Consider the following 17,456-nt stretch of genomic DNA (forward strand, 5'->3'; position numbering starts at 1 on the left):
TAAAGAAATTTGTGTGGTGGCTGGACATCCTCAATTTGTTGAAGCAAAGAGAGAAGAAAAGGCAAGATTGAAGCAAGAAAAGAAGCGAGTTGCTCTAGATGCTAAAAAGGCTAAACAAAAGAAAGAGCAAGCTGCTATCTTGGCCAAGCTACAAGCTGTGAAACCAACACAACAAATTCCTACTCAGCCATCTGAAATCACTGAATCTCAAGATCCAAAGAAGCAAGTTGAACCACAACAGAAGAAATCTCATTGATACAAGGAATTGGCCAAAAAACCAAAAGGAAATTGAACTTTGTTCGTAAGGAATTGGAGGATCAGTTTCCCAAAGAATCCACTCCAACTACAACTTAAGCATCAAAACCCTCAGTGGTATTTGAAGATATTAAGGTGGTGGATCCTTACAGGAACATTCATGGTGAACCTATTGTGCCTAAGGATGAACCAGTAGACTGGGAAAGTCTACCAATTCCTGACTTCAATTTTCCAATCCTTAACAAGCCAAAGAGGACAAAGTCAAGAGCAGTCAAGAAAGTGAAGTTGTCACCTCTCAAATCCAAATCTCTAATCATCCACAGTCAACAAGGGAGATTACATGTACTTATGTGACATCAAGGGATTCTCTGATCTAAACCTCTATCTAGATGAACTGGAAGAAGTTAGAGGGATTGATGCCTACGGGAATCTACCTGAAAGGTTAGTTTTCAAGTACAAGGGAGGAAATGAGATTCAATGGCCACTTCACAGGATCCTTCAAGAAAGCCAATTTGTGCTGATAAAGGTTTATTCATCATTCAAGAAGAACTTTGGATTCAATGTAACTGCAAGAAGACTGGTTCTAAAGAAGATTGAAGAACTGAGGAGTATTAGAGCTAAAGATGCACTCCCAAAGACTCTAACTATTCCTTACGCAGGAAGTAGAGTGCATCTAAGGCCCTACTGGCTGATGGAGTTCATGGATGATAAAGGAGTTAAAAGATTTTTCAGATTAGAAGACCAATTGAGCATCTCTAGCAATGAGACTCTTTTGGAGATGCAAGAAAAGCTAAATCTCTCAGAATCTGATGAACTGGAATTCCACAGACAGCTCCAAAATCAGATAGAAGAAAACAACAGAAAGCTTGGAAAGAGATCCAGACCTTCAAGGAACTAGATAAATCTGCTCAGGCTAGATGAGCATCTTGAAAATGATTGTGAGCTAATTTTTGTGCATTTTTTTATTTGAAGCACTTTACAGTTTTATCTACTCACTTTTAAAGTTATATTTTTAGGGTATTTTGTTATCATCAAGTTTCTCTTAATTTATGCCTACAATTCCAGTAGACATAAATTGGGGGAGATTGTTGTGGATATGTTGTGAACGTGATGATTTCATTAATAAAACACCTTAGTAGATTTTACTTAGTGAAAAATATAGCACTCGACGGATAAGGATCATAGTCCCGACGGATGACTCAATATAGTCCCGACGGATGATAATTAATTATCCATCGAGTGAGTAGCTTGTGTAATAATGAGTCTGTAGCACATTTCTGCATACACTTTGTTTAGATTCTGTAGTAGCACTCAAGTCATGTTGACTTTTATTAGATATGCAGAATAGGTTGATTAATTGTACATATATGATGTCTTGTAATTCGGTATAAATAAAATGAAGTCAAGTGCCAGATTGCTACCCGACGGATAAACAACAATGCCACTCGACGGATGATCAAGAAGGCAACCCGACGGATGATCATGTACCCAACGGATAATCAATTGAAACATCAGTTGACAGTGACAACACAGTCACATGCGTCAAGTGTATGCAAAAGGAATGTGGAAGCCTATTCAACTGGGTTTTAGAGAACAAAGAAGCATTGCCATTTCCATGCTATTATGAAGATATTCAAAGATGCTGGAATAGAGTAATGAAGCAGCATAGTATTAGACTTGATAGGTTTTGTTTTATTATCTTGTTTTATTACTTTGTAATCTTGGTGATATATAAACCAAGAAGTAGCAAATAGAACAACAAGAACACTAAGCAAGAATATTCTCAGAGAAACATTTGTAAGTTGTATTCTTAGCATTTCTCTGTAAACTTAGTTGTTCATATTTGTAAGCAGCTGTGAGCATATCTTGCTACACAGAGTTCTCTTGATATAATATATATCTCTGGTGGATACATTCAAATCCACCAGAAAGTTTTTAAAGACTTGTGTTTTTAATTACTTGTGTTTTGATTTTACTAACTTCTTATTTCGCACTTTTAAAATCAAACACTTATATATTATTAAGATATAACATTTATTAATTTGAGAAAAAGGTTCAAGAATTCCATTCAACCCCCTTCTGTAATTGTTGTTGCATTGTTAGGGACTAACAAAATGCCTACCCTTATTTCAGACCTTGAAGAATGTGAAGAATTTTGAGTGGACATCTGAAATCCAAGAGGCATTTGGACAACTGAAGAAGTACATGACCGAAGCCCCATTGTTGGCCAAACCGAGTCTGAAGGACATTCTTTACTTGTACCTCACGGTCTTTAAGCAAGTCGAGAGTACCATCTTGGTAAAGAAAGAACATAAGATTCAAAAACCTATCTACTATATGAGCAAGGTGCTCCACGGAGTAGAGTTGAACTACTCCACCATTGAGAAATTTGCACTTGCCCTAATAATAGCCCCATGAAAGTTGCGATCATACTTCCAGACCCACAAAATCGAAGTCCTAACGGACCAACCTTTGAGGAACATAATTCATACACAAAATCAAAGTCTCAACGGACCAACCTTCGAGGAACATCATTCATAGCCCAAAATCCAGTGGAAGGCTCATCTAGTGGGCGATTGAGTTGGATGAATTTGACATTAAGTACAAGCCTTGAACAACCATCAAAGCTCAGGAATTAGCAAACTTCATGGTCAAATGCACCATTAACGACCAAGAAGTTGAGGGGAAAGAGACAGTAACCCCAGAAAGAGAGGAACACTTGACTCTGAAAGAGTATCGGGTTCACCATTTTGACGGAGCGTCCAAAACAAAATTTAGTGGTGCAATCCTAGTTTTGAAAAGCCCCGAAGGGTTATAATCGAGTATGCTTTAAAGTTGAAATTCCCAAAAACTAATAACAAAGCAAAGTATGAAGTATTGATAGATGACTCAGGCTTGGCTAGAGCCGTGGCGGCAAAAAATATTAAAGTCTGCGAAGACTCAAGGCTTGTTGTTGCCTAAATCAATGGAGATTTGAGACCGAAGATGACACACTGGCCAAATACTTAAAATTCATGAAAGAAATACTGACTCAGTTTGACGAATAATATACGGAGCATGTTCCAAGAGAGAAGAACTTCATGGCCGACACCATATCCAAGTTCACCTCGTCTGAAATTGAGAACTATACGAAAAATATCTACTTCCATGTCATGAGGACCCTCATCATACATGTCATAAACTTGATAGCACCAATCAGTATGGAGAGTTATTGGATCTATCCAATCAAAGCCCACCTTGAAATGAGATGGCTCCCGATGATGCCCAGGAGGCACACAAGTTGTCAATAAGAGCATCAAGGTACTCTGATTGAAGGCCTTTTGTATAAAACATCTTTCGTTATTCCATATTTAAAGTGCTTGAGACCTCATGAGGCGGAGGAAGCACTTAAGGAGACCCATGAAGGGATTTGTGGACAACACTTGGGGGCAGGGCCTTCGCTCATAAAATAACCTGATTGGGGTTTGATACAGTTTATTTATATATATATATTTTATACGGTTTTATTCTCATATTAATTCTATTTTACACTGATTTGGATATTTATTTAATATTTTTTGATGTTTTATTGTAGGTTACAAGAAAATTCTAGACTTGGAAGGATTTGGAGCAAAAAGTCCTATTTTGGAGTGAAAATAGATGAAAATTCGTAATATTGGACTACACGAGCTTTAAATACTGTTTCGGTCATATCTAGAGATCCAAAGTCCGATTTTGACGATCTTACAGCCCCACGAATCTTACAGAATTCTCTTTAATTCAAGCATGGCATAGTAAGGAGAATACAACCAGATACAACCAGAGTAGCCCAAAAAATGCAGTTAACAGAAAACAACGAATTTTTATTGGAGAATCCTATTCGGTTTAGAAGTCTGATTTGTAATTTGATTAGAATAATAAAACACTTCTATTATTAAAGAGACAACATATTTTTATTTAGTTGAGACATAAAATTCATAAATATGTATTATTATGGACTAGGAATAGTTAGGGTTTTATATATAGAGAAGAAAGCCATGGATTTTGGTCTCGTGACAAGATTGAATATTGCAGGTTTTCTTATCTAATTTTCTTACATGTTCTTATTAGTTTAATTATGCTTTTTTATTTTCTTAGTTGTTTTATTTATTTAATCATAAGTGAGTAATCTTTTCTAGGGCATATAGGGGAAGCCATGTTTGTACTATAATCTTGGAATAATTTTCACATTAGTTCGATTTATTATGGTTAATACTAATTGATTATATTTTATTATTAATTTGTGTAATCGGCCGATTTTATGAATTAATTCTATACAATAGGAGTTATAGATCGGGAGATTTTACTCATTGGAGGCACACATACGATTAGCAGAACTGAAAGTGAAAGCGGGAGCACCATTGGATTTCTGAGAGCGTTAGTGCTCGGGAGAGATTAACAGTTGCTCTAATTGCCTGATTAATTGAATTACCAAAAGTTATTAATGTGTAAGATTTTGAGAGTGTTAATGCTCAGGAGAGATTAGCATACTTTATTTCTTTAACTTCTAAGCCAATTATTATGTAAGCATGGTGGGCATGATTGCCCTAGGATTTAATATTACTTATTTAGTGTCTTGTTAAGTAGTGTTAATTTAGTTATAGCTATCAGTTAGTTAAAATATTCTTCACATAATCATTTTTCTATTGAAACAATCTACAGTAATTGAGTCGAAATTGATAGAACTTGTCTCCTTGTGGATATGACCTACACTTGCCACATTGTACTAGCAATAGACACCGTGCGCTTGCGGTTAGATTAAAATTAACACATCAGGGTTCTACTGGCCAACAATGTTAACCGATGCAAAGTCAAATGTAAATAAGTGTAATAGATTCCAGAGGGACGCTCCTATATTCGACAGCCCCCAGACAGGCTCACGTCTATCAGCTCTCCTATCCCCTTCACGATATAGGGAATAAGCATACTAGCTCCCTTTCCTCTAGCATTGGGACAAAGGAAATTTATTGTGGTCACCTTTGACTACTTCATTAAGTGGATTGAGGCCAAGGCACTGACCAAGATAACCACCAAGCATATTTCTCAATTCTTTTGGGAGAATGTGATATGCCGATTTGGAATCCCACGCATCCTTATTACGGATAATGAGTGACAGTTCGACAACAAAATATTCAAGGAGTATTGCAAAGATAACAGCATAGAACTCCGATTCACCTCAGTTCCCCACCCACATGCAAATGGGCAAGCAGAGGTTGCTAAATAAATCAACCTTGACAGACTTAAGAAGTGGTTTGACCGCTCAAGCAATATTTGGGTGGATGAGTTAGTGCCTACATTATGGGCATATCTTACCACTTTCAAAGTTACGACTGAAGCTACCCCATTCATGTTGGCTTATGAAGCTGAGGTCGTGGTGCCCTTAGAAATCACCCAAGGATCGCCAAGGGTATGAAGCCTATGAACCAAAGTCCAATAAAAAAGGCACGAGGCTCACCCTCGACCTTATTGACGAGGTTAGGGACGAAGCTAAGCATCAGCGAAGAGTCCCCCCTTGTACAACAGAAGGGATAAAGAAAGGTTCTTTCATCTAGGAAACCTGGTCTTAAAAAAGATTGAGGCATCAGCAGTTAGCGAGAAAGTAAAGCTAGCCCCAAACTAAGAAGGACCTTACAGGGTCAAGAAGGCCCTAGGACGAAGATCCTACAATCTAGAAACCTTGAGCGGTGACAATGTGCCTCGAACTTGAGACGCTTCAAACCAGAAGATTTATTATATCTAGGACATAAGATGACTTTCGGTCGACTAAAGTCTATGTTCAAGACACCAACTGACCAAAGAAGACCAATGAACCTCCAAGGAAGGCCTTGAGCCAACCAGACATCCCTCGGAAGGGACTCCAGCTGACCTAAGGAGGATGGCCAACCTGTAAGAGAGGCCTTAAGCGGACTAGGCCCCTATTGAACAATAAATTTGAAGTATCAAACTCACACTAGAGAAGAAAGGCCTCTAAGGCCATCTTCAACAAGATTTATTTAAGTCATGAAGACCCGATAGTGAAATTGCTTTATCACTCTTGAGTATTAAGGACATGGATAAAGTATGAAATGTGTCTGGTACATAGTTAAAGCTCGTCCTGAAAAACTGAACTGAATCTCCTAAATATCCGGCTCTTAACAAAGGAAAAATTCTCCATGATGAAGATACTCCTAAACATAGAAGAGAACAAAGGGATGTCCAAACTGATGACATCCCAATATAAAACTAGTGACCATCCTCCAACCATTTGTATAGTGTTGACAAGGGTAAACCTCGAGCTCAGCTAACAAATAAAGGGATGGACCGGGAACCTCAACCTAGCCTCGAAGGCTCCTTTAAAACACATAGCTTCACTCGATCCCAGTTACAAGTTCTGTTGATACAACTCAGCTCACAGACTTTAAATATAAATTGGAAAGATATACTTTTTCTTGAGTTCCCTCACATCCGACTCACTCATTTTACATGAATGATAGAAGGAGTCGGGATCAGTGTTGTTCGGGGAGGCATTTGCCTCTCGTCCAACAAATTCTTCAGAATATCAAAGCAAGGATTAAGAAACAAAGGCGGGACATGAACTCTACCTTTAGTAGATCTAGCCTTGCCTCGTTCGACCATCATCTCAGCCATGACAACTAGAAGTGGTTGAATGTTTTCAAACATCTTTGAAAACTAGAACCGAAAATGGCTTCTGGATTGAAAACTTTTAGAGAATTTGAAATAAAGGAGTTCTATACAAAGTTCTAGGCCCATCACGAATGAGAACGTGGTAGTTCAAGATCGAGGCCCGTCACACACATGGCCGAGACAAGTTGTCTAAAAACTCATGATTTAACCTTGATCAAAGATTAATTGCGCTAATCATCAAGATGAGTAAAAGGTTGAATGTCAAAACTCAAGATTCGAGTTATTGGCCAACCATAGCCATGTCGAAACCTCCTCGGTCACAACTAATGGTCATTGAAGAAGAGGTCGAGTAGTCTCTCGGGAAGGCCTTTAGCCAACCAAGTATCCATAATAACGATAAAAATTTCTTGACCTAATAGGATGTCCATGGTCACGACCAAGTATCCATGGGAACCACCACAACTAAAGTGTATCACAGCGACCATGACCCGAAGTGGATCGTGGCAACCACGAACAAAAACTTTCTAAATAGTAGACTCAGCCGAGTAGGCTCATTTTGGAGGCTTTTTAGCCGCCTAGGACGTCACTCGGTTTACTCTTAAAAGAGTAGACTCGAAAGAGTATTATTATCTTGGAGGCTTTTAATCCGCCAAGGGCGTCACCTCGCTTATTTTCGGAAGTGTAGGATTACATTTGAAGGCTTTTTAGCCGTCAAGGAAGTCACCTCACCTACTATCAGAAGAGTAGGCTTGGACCACCTTAAACAAAGACCTTTAAATTTGTACATGCATGTATTCAAAGTAGTGGAGATTTGGTAGACAACCAAGCTTATGGTAGCGCATGACTTCATTGATTAAACTTGAGCGAATACACTTAGCCTATACGGTTGTGTAATTTGAGAGTTGTGTCATTTTTTCTATCTATAGCATGCTACTTACTAAAGTCGACTTTGATGTCTATTTCATGTTTTTTTGTCTATCTAGACAATGTGTGCGTACTTGAATAGTTTTGTACAAATGATGTGCGCATTAGAAAGACTGACAAAATTGTGTAATTGCGGTTTATATGCTTGGAGTGCTATAATATGTTGCATACTTGAGACTTGGCAGAAAAATAAAATTTGTGGGTAAATTCACTATAAGCCCTCACGAGACAACACTCGTCCTACTAGGGTTGTCTAGGGGTTTAACGACTTGTTGCATATGCTCAATGTAATCGTATCATCCATGAAAGTGATGTTAGTTAGGACTTAGTTTTTATTTCACTTATTTGCCCGAGGACGTGCAAATGCTTAGTGTGGGGATGTTTGATAGAGTATATATTATATGACTTTATTCTCATATTAATTATGTTTTGCACTGATTTAGATATTTATTTAATAGGTTTTGATGTTTTATTGTAGGTTGCAAGAAAATTCTATACTTGGAAGGATTTAGAGAAAAAAGTCCTATTTTGGAGTGAAAATAGAAGAAAATTCGTAATATTGGACTACACGGGCTGCAAATACTGTTTGGGACACATCTAGAGACCATAGGTCCGATTTTGACGATCTTACAACCCACACGAAGCTTGCAGAATTCTCTTTAATCTAGGCATAGCCCAGTAAGGAGAATACAACTGGAGCAGCCCAGAAACTGCAGTGATCAGACAACTATAAATTTTTATTGGAGAATCCTACTCGGTTTAGAGGTCTGAATTGTAATTTGATTTGAATAATAAAACACTTATATTATTAGAATAAACAACAGCTTTTTATTTAGTTGAGACATAGAATTCATAAATATTTATTATTATAGAGTAGGAATAGTTAGAGTTTTATATACAGAGAAGAAAGCCATGGATTTTGCTCTCATGACAAGATTGAATATTACAAGTTTTCTTATCTGATTTTCTTACGTGTTCTTATTAGTTTGATTATGCTTCTTTATTGTCTTAGTTGTTTTACTTGTTTAATCATTAGTGAGTAATCTTTTCTAGGGCATAGAGGGGAAGCCATGTTTGCACTATAATCTTGGCATAATTTTTATAGTAGTTCGATTTATTATGGTTAATTCTAATTTATTATGTTCTAATATTAATTTGTGTAATCGGACGATATCATGAATTAATTATATGTAATAGGAGTAATAGATCGGGATATTTTACTCAGTAGAGGCACACATACGATTAGTAGAATTGGAAGTGAAGGCGAGTGCAATATTGGACTTCTGAGAGCATTAATGCTTGGTAGATATTAACAGTTGCTCTAATTGCCTGATTAATTGAATTACCAAAAGTTGTTAATGTGTAAGATTTCGAGATTGTTATTGCTCGGGAGAGATTAGCATACTTTAGTTATGTGATCACATTTATTGCTTTAGCTTATAAGCCAATTATTATGTAATCATGGTGGACCTGATTGCCCTAGGTTTTAATTTAGTTATAGTTATTAGTTAAAATATTCTTCACACAATTGTTTTTCTTCTGAAACAATCTATTGTAATTGAGTCGAAATTGATAGAACTTGTCTCCTTGTGGATACGACCTGAAATTGCCACCTTGTACTAGCAATAGGCACAGTGCGCTTGCGGTTAGTGTTAGGTAATGAATCACACACAGAGGGGGGGTTGAATTTTTTTCTGATTTTAGGCTTTACGTGAAAGTTAATGGTTGAACAAAGTAAATTAAATCTTATATAGAAAAGTGTTCATGCGGAATTTAAACTTGCATAAAATGAAGAATGCAAATCTTCAAAACTCACTTAATTTTTATATTAAAAATTAAGACTGTTTTGCTACAAAATTTCTAAGCTCTTTGATGTTAAAGAGCCCAGCTTCTTCTTGAGAGTGATACAAGAGATTTGATCTAAATTGTTGCTTCTAACTAGAGGACCAGTGTTAACTTTATAACTCAGTTAACTGCTGGTTTTACACAGTGGATAATAAAGATGCTATTAGCTTTTCTAAACTGTCACTTGTTATTTCTATTTATAAAAAAGTAGATCTTCCATTTTTGGCTTAGCATATCTTTAGCATCCCGTGTTTACTTCAATCTTCCTCTATCAGTTAATCTTTTCCATTGATCTTGCACACTCTTCAAGCTGCTTTTTGTAAACTTGTCAATCCAGCTGTTGGATTGTTTGTTGATTATTTATCTTGGATATTAAACTGATCTACAATTTTGTACTTTGAGACTTTACTTCGAGATCTCCAGTTTTAATTAATAGAACATTTGACATCTCGATAAGTATATAGGCTTATCGAGATTTCTAGCATTTCATATTGAGTTTGACTTGTAGAGGTCTTCAGCTTGTCGAGATCTCTAGTCTTCACATCTTCCCTATGACTTATCGATAATTCAGATTTCTCTAGTGATGGAATAACTTTTCGATATCTCCAATCTTCAGTTCCTTAAAATTGGCTTGTCGATATCTTCTTAAGTTCTCGAGTAGCTTTCCTGACTTCTCTACTCTCGGTGGATATTGCTCATCCGTTGAATAGATATATAGCTCATCCATCGAGTAGATATTGCTCATCTGTCGAATAGATATATAGCTCATCCGTCGAGTAGATATTTCTCATCCGTCGAGTAGATATTTCTCATCCATCGACTAGATATTGCTTATCCGTCGACACTCTCTGGAGTTCTCGAATGAATTCTCTATAACATTAAATTTGTGACTTGTAGAGATCTTGACTTAGAATATTTTTCTCCAAACAGATTTATTCAACTCCAAGCTTCTTCAAAATTCTTCTGAGGCATGATCTTCTTGATCTTCTTCCAGATAGAATCCTTAGGCTTGATACTATTTTAGGAAAAAGACTCCAGTCTGCTCCTTTGTATTTTTACAGACTTTAAGTATTACAAGTACAAAATACAAATTTAGATAACAATACAACTTACTTAGGGTTGACAAATTGTCTTAGTCTTGTTAAAGTACATGCATGTCTTTTACAACAGTTAGATAAAAATAACACATCAATTTTTTGGCGCCGCTGCCGGGGAGACGCCTAGTTTCTATAGATTTTAGTTTAATTTTTTTAGATTGTTTCCATTGTCTCATTGGGAGTTTACTTCCAATTGAGGCATATTTCACTGTTTTTCTTGTTTTAGTTGTTGATGCCCAGGTCCAAAAAAGAAGCAGAAATAACTCCTCTTAGTCTGGATTCTGAGATTTCTTGTCAGTAATACATAGATCGCGTAAGAAAAGAAAGGTAGCAAAATATCAGTGATTCAAAGATCATAATGGCAGAACTTCCTATTAACTCTTTGAAGAACTATTCACAGCCTTCTCTGAGTGGTGTGCCTACTGGCCTTACTATGCCAACTATTGAAGCAATAAATTTTGATATCAAACCGGTGTTGCTCACTATGATCCAATAAAATCTGTTTGCTGATCTTCCCTCTAAAGACCCTACACTTCATCTGCAAAGGTTTCAACAACTATGCTCTACCATCAAATATCGGGGTGTCACAGCAGACCAACTGAAAGTCATGTTGTTCGGGTTTTCTCTTAGTGACAAAGCTCAAAAATGGTTGAATGATATCAATGTAACTTAGTGGAATTTAATTGCTCAAGCATTCTTAACTGAGTTTTTCCCTTTGAACAAAACTGACGACTTGATTGACAAGATGATGAGGTTCAAACAAGAATATGGAGAGACACTTAAAGATGCTTGAGAGAGATTCAAAGATCTTCAACGTGTATGCCATCATCATGGTCTTGAGAAATGGTTTCTGATTAAACGCTTTCACAATGGTCTTGATCCTGAAACCAAAGGTACAATTTATAATGATGCAGGTGGTGTATTTCTAGACAAGGAAGTTGATGATGCATATACTTTTCTTGCAAATTTGGCTACTCATCACTTCAATAACCCGAGAGCACCTAATAAGGGGGTAAACTTGAAGTGGAGGCTTATTCTCTTTTATCATCTCAGCTCGCTGCATTAACTCAGGAGATTCATTCATTGAAAAATTCGAAAGCACCTACTTCTCCTCTTATGAGTATTAATGCATTGTCATCCATGGCTCCTATGAATAATCTTGTTTGTGAAGTGTGTGGTATCTAAGGCCACTTAGGTTACGAATGTTCTTACAATTTTCAAAATTTATAAAATTTTCAAATAGAGCAGGCAAATATTTTTCAACAAAGGCAACAGTATAATCCTGATTGGAGAGATCATTTGAATTTCTCATATAGGAACAACAATGCTCAGAATATTCCTATGCCTAATCAGCAGCAACAATATCAGCAATCTTATCAAAGTTCTCAACAATAACAGTATAGGCCTTCTCAGGGACATATGAATCCTCCTAGATTTCAGGAGCCTTCTCAAAATTATGCTCCTCAAGCTAGTCAAGTTGCACAACTTGATCAGACAAATGAGATGCTGAATTTATTGATGGTCCATAACAAGATGATGGAAACTCAGATTGCACAATTGGCTAGTTCTTCAATTGCAAAGCAGCCTGGCTCTTTACCATCACAACCAATAAATCCAAAGGAGAATGTAAATGTTATTTCTTTTAGGAGTGGTCTTATATATGATGGTCCTTCAATGCCTACTGCTGATGTAACTGATGAGAAAGAAAAGGAAACCATCAAAGATGACAAGGTGGATGATGTTGATTAGACAAACAAGGGTGGAACTAAAGGAATCAAGAAATTTGTGAGAAGATTGCTTCACACAAATTCATGCCTGTTAACAAGACTAACCCCAAGTTTAAAACTGATGGAAGATAGAATTAAAACATAAAGCTTGATAGAATTACATTTTGTACAACATAAGATTCACTAGGTTCTAAGATTACAAGAATCAGGTAAAGACAGTTTTTACATCTGCTTCTTCTCTAAGTTTATCCTTCAAGTGATCAAGAATTTCAAGTTCTTCTATGATGAGTGTTCCACTTAGAGCTTCCACAAGTTTTTTCCTTGCTGCCTTAGGGTAACCCTAGTCCAGATACTCTAAGCTGAATCTTGAGAATCCACCAACTTTGATGTTTAGAAATCTACCATCTTTAGAAATTATGCTCGTTCCTTTTTCTTTCAACTCTTCTGATCTTTTTATAAACATATCTATTTCTTCATCATGTTTCCTTCTTCTTTCTTCAGCCTTATCTCTTTTCTTTGTTTCCTCCCTTTCAATCAACCATTCAGCCAAAGATGATCTCCAAGTCCTTGTAACAGTGTCTTTGCCTTTTAACAAACTTAACACTCTCTTAATTTCTGCAGGAGTCAAAGAATCCATTAAGTTTTTGTTTAGAAGAGTGAATGTACCATCCTTAAAATAGACTCTAACTTCTCTCAGGGATACAACCCAGATTTTAACAATTTCCTCAGCTGGATGTTGGAAATGGTCTTCATCTGAGGTGCACCAATTTAGAGGTAGAAAGTCAGATTCTTTAAAGCAATTACATATGGCCCTTTCAGTGACTTCCACTTACTTTACAGGCTTGACTTTCTTAGGCTTTCTCCCAACAGATTTAAGCTTGCATTTTAGTTAAGGTTTGGCTAAAGGTAGGGTTTTTATTTTCTTGAGATTTGTGAGACTGGAGGTGATTGGAATTTTGAGGAAGGAGTTGGCAGTTTGTCTGTAAAGAAATTTTGTCTTAGCCGCTTAGGTGTTTGGGAAGGTTTGATGTTAGAGATAGTTGATGTTGTGGGTTGAGCTAAGGTTTGAGGTGGCTGTATTTGGATTTTTAAGGTTGTTTGAGTTTCTGATTCATCATGAGGTTTTCTGCTCTTCCTCTCCCCTCTCCTCTTCTCCTCTTCATTTTTTTCATCATCTTCCTTCTTCTTCTCTCCACTCTTGCTGCCAGATGGCTTACTAGACCGACTCGGATTTGAGCCAAAAGGATTCTGATCACTCTTCTTGTGATCATCATCATCCAAGTCATCATTGTTAAACTGAGTTTTGGGCAAGTTGACTTCTGCATTATCCAGATATCTTCTTAGTAGCTTTATCATTTCCAAATCATCATGGTTCTTGTTTTTTTAGCTTTTAAGCTAGTTCCTAGGATCATGATAAGCTTCTCATTTCTCCTGACACATTGTTTAGGGATATTGAAAAATTTGAATTGTTTAGTGATTGGACAGATATATGCTATACCCTTGCTTGGCTGAAGATATGCTTCAGGAAAGGCAGCTATATGAGCATCTTTTAGTGCAGTCAGTAGCTTGGTATCCTCACGAGTTATAACTCTAACTTTGCTGATAAAGATATCTAACTCAGATGCCCTCCTTGAGACAAGGCAATTGAGGGACACTTGCATACATCTGTCTATCCCTGAGTCATTTGCATTAACCACTATCCTATCTTCCAGAAAGTTGTCCTTGTTGACTTTGATCACTCTTATGAAATTGGTTGTCTTTTTCAGGGCCTTTTTATATGTGAAGTGATTGTTGTTGAGAGAATCTTTTAAGGCATTGAGTAGTTCTTCAAACTCTCTGCTCAAAATAGGTCCTTCAGCAGAACTAATAAGTCTCTTTTTGTCAAGATCAACTTCTTTAGTTTTCTTTCCAGAACCCTGAACCTGATGTTGAGATGACCTTGATTGTGCCAACCTAGCCTCTATCTCTCATCTACTCTTGTTGATAGGCATGAGAAGGGGAGTAGGGATTTCAGGCCTTACTTGTTTAAGCAAAGAAGAGAGTGGTATGTTGAGTTTACCCATGGTGGCTCCTAAAGCTATAGAATTCTGCATTTGAAGATGCTTATGGGAATCCACCAGAGTTTGGATATCTGTTTGTTGGCTTTTGACAAGAGATGTCAAAGCCTGAACTTGTGTAGTGAGAGAGGAGTTGGAGTTTTGTAATGCTGTGACTTGACCCTGTAGAGACAGAATTTGCAGATTTGTTGAAATGGATCCAGGCTGATAAGAGCTGTTAGATGTGCCAAAGTATTCTTGTATAGCCTCTTTGATCCCTTCCATTAGCAATGCTGAGGGCTTAAATCTGCTCTCGTGAAGTTGATCCAGCCGAACCTTGGTCTCATTTGAATGAGTAATTTGGTCCTGGATCATTTCATGGAGATTAGTGAACGATTGTTTGAGATTTTTGACTTCCTTCTCAATGGAGACAAGATCCATCCTGGTCATTTGCTCATAAAAATGTTTGAATTTAGAAGAGATCTGCTCTTGAGATGGTATGATCTTGTCCATTTTCTCATTCACCAATTTCCTGATTCTGTCTTCATGGCCAGTAAGTTTGATTTTAAGAGCCTTACCAAACAGATGAAATGCTTTGAGCTGAGCTTTGTATACATCTGTAATGGCATCATAGACAGCCTCTGGATTTAAGTCTCTTGCATTGCTGCTCAGAATAGTAACATATTCTTCTCGAAATCTGGCCAGAACTTGATTCATCTCTATGGCAAAGTCATCAGACAGCCATGCATCCATATTCCCATTTGGCTCAGCATCATTGACAATTTTCTCTTTTTGCTCCTCAACCTCTTCATTATAAGCAAGCATGATAGCCTGATAGTCTTGGTTGCTCATGTCTAAAGTTTGAAGATGCTGTGAGATGTTAGCCAGTCCAGAGATCTGCTCTACTAGTAGATCATCTATAGAGGTTGGTTGAGAAGCATATTCTAGTAGCCACTGAGAGAGTATGTGAGGTTGAAAGGTGGATGGTTCATCAGAAACTCCTGTAACTGAGATCACAGTTTGACTCACAGATTACTCTGTGGTTTTGACAGTATGTTGTGCTCCACTTATAGTGGGACCTCCAATTGAATTGGAGAGGATTTGACTGGGTTACTGTCATGTGCACCAGCCTCAAACCCTTGTGTGTCTTGCAACACACTGGCACTTGAATGTGCTATGCTTGCCTCCCCCATGACAGGATCATGGGCAAGTGTACTCCTAGCTTCAGCTGCAGAGGCAATTTCTGCTAGGGTTATGAGGGGGGTTGTTCCTTCATAAGGAACCTCCAATTGAATTGGAGAGGATTTAGATAGCTCCCCATCAGGAGTACTACCCTCAAACCTTTCAGTCTGTGAAGACTGTTTTGCATATGAAGGTGCATTAGAGGTATCCATGGGGTCTTCAGTAAAGAATGATGAACCCCCCATGTTTGTGATGGTGTCATCAAGGTCTACCCCAGCATGTAGCCTCTCACCATCTAAATGAGGTGTATGGGTGGTGAGCAAATCTTTTTGAGCTAAGTCACTTGATTTTTGGTGCACTTGAGAAATGGATTTAAGTGGAATTGAAATAGAAGAAATATTAGATAAAAGAGATTATTGCTCAGTTATGAGTGTTGGTAGCTCCCCCTGAATAGAGGGGGAGTTTCAAGAGATGTGCTCTCACAATATGTGCCTTCCTTATTTCTCTTACCATACACTTGAATTGCTTCTTATGCAGGCTGTGCAGACTCACTCCTGGTTGTTTTTAAATCTGCATCCTGTTGAGAGGATGTAGAGGATGGTAGAGGGGTCAGCTCCGTTTGTTTGCTCCTTTTGGATCTTTTGACCAGTGGTGGTTCTTTTTTAGCTCTCTCCTCACCACTCTCAGTTATCACAACTAGGCTTATCCCCTTTCTCTTCCTTTTACTGACCTCACCTTTTTGGGAAGATGAGGTAGTTGGTTTCCTAGCTTGTAAAGGTTGTGAAAGAATGGTTGCAGCATGGGAAGATCCATGTTGGTAAACCTGTGTTTGTACTTCCACAGGTTCAGGAATCATAGATTTACTAGATTGTGCATTGGATCTCATGTCAAGCATAGGATAAGGATAAGTCCTAAATTTCTCCAACATGAATGGAGTGATTTTCAGACTTACATTCACCTTATTCTTTGTAGTGAGTGAGCCAAATATTATTTTGGACACTTGCTTACAGTTGCCTATTTTAGTACTATTTATACCATTCAGTAGGTGTATGTCAGCTACTTTATTATTTAAAGTGGACATAATAAATCTAGGAAAGAAGATTTCCTTACCTCTAGCTGTTAGAGGCATAACCAGCCTGGTTGCAAGTTCTTCCAGGATCAGTAGACCAACATTCAGGTGTCTGTTGTGGGCAATTGAATACACCAGCTTTTGCACAACACTTGAGATATTGTCATATCCCATTTTTCTACAAGTAAAGGCCCTTACTATAGAGTCAAAGATGAATGAACACTCCTTCCTTAGATTGGTTCTGTTTAAGCTTGACAGGTTGATTCCCCCACCATAATTGATGAAGTCCATGAACTCAGTCAGCTCATCAGGAGTTGGTACCTCCACCAGATTCTCAGTTGGCAGCCCCAAGGCTCTATTCACATCTTGGTCATTAAATTCTATTTATTGACCTCCAATTGTGCATGTCACCACCAAAGAAAGAGAGTTATTGTTAACATCAGTCCTTACTATCGCTATAGTCTAGAATTCATGCAGCACGTCTAGATATAGTACTGGATTTGCAGTCAAAGCACATGCAAGATAGGATTCAGACAGCAGTTTCACAAACCCCTTGAAACTATCGGGAGCTTGGTTTGCATCAGTGAAAGCAAGATAGTTGGTTCCTTTCTCTGGGATAAATGTCCTAGCAACATTTTGGGCCATTGTTGATTGATGAAAATGAATGGGTAAGAAAAAT

General features: G+C 37.6%; 1 non-coding gene across 1 annotated transcript; it reads right to left on the minus strand.

Annotated features, from left to right (window-relative positions):
- Nucleotides 1-11,493: 11,493 nt before the first annotated feature.
- LOC141722730 (small nucleolar RNA R71) lies at nucleotides 11,494-11,599 on the minus strand. Its single transcript, XR_012575734.1, has one exon. It is a non-coding gene; the product is annotated as a small nucleolar RNA R71 (small nucleolar RNA).
- Nucleotides 11,600-17,456: the final 5,857 nt, after the last annotated feature.

This window comes from Apium graveolens, chromosome 4, assembly GCF_009905375.1.
Source record: "Apium graveolens cultivar Ventura chromosome 4, ASM990537v1, whole genome shotgun sequence".
In the NCBI taxonomy this organism is placed as follows: Eukaryota; Viridiplantae; Streptophyta; class Magnoliopsida; order Apiales; family Apiaceae; genus Apium; species Apium graveolens.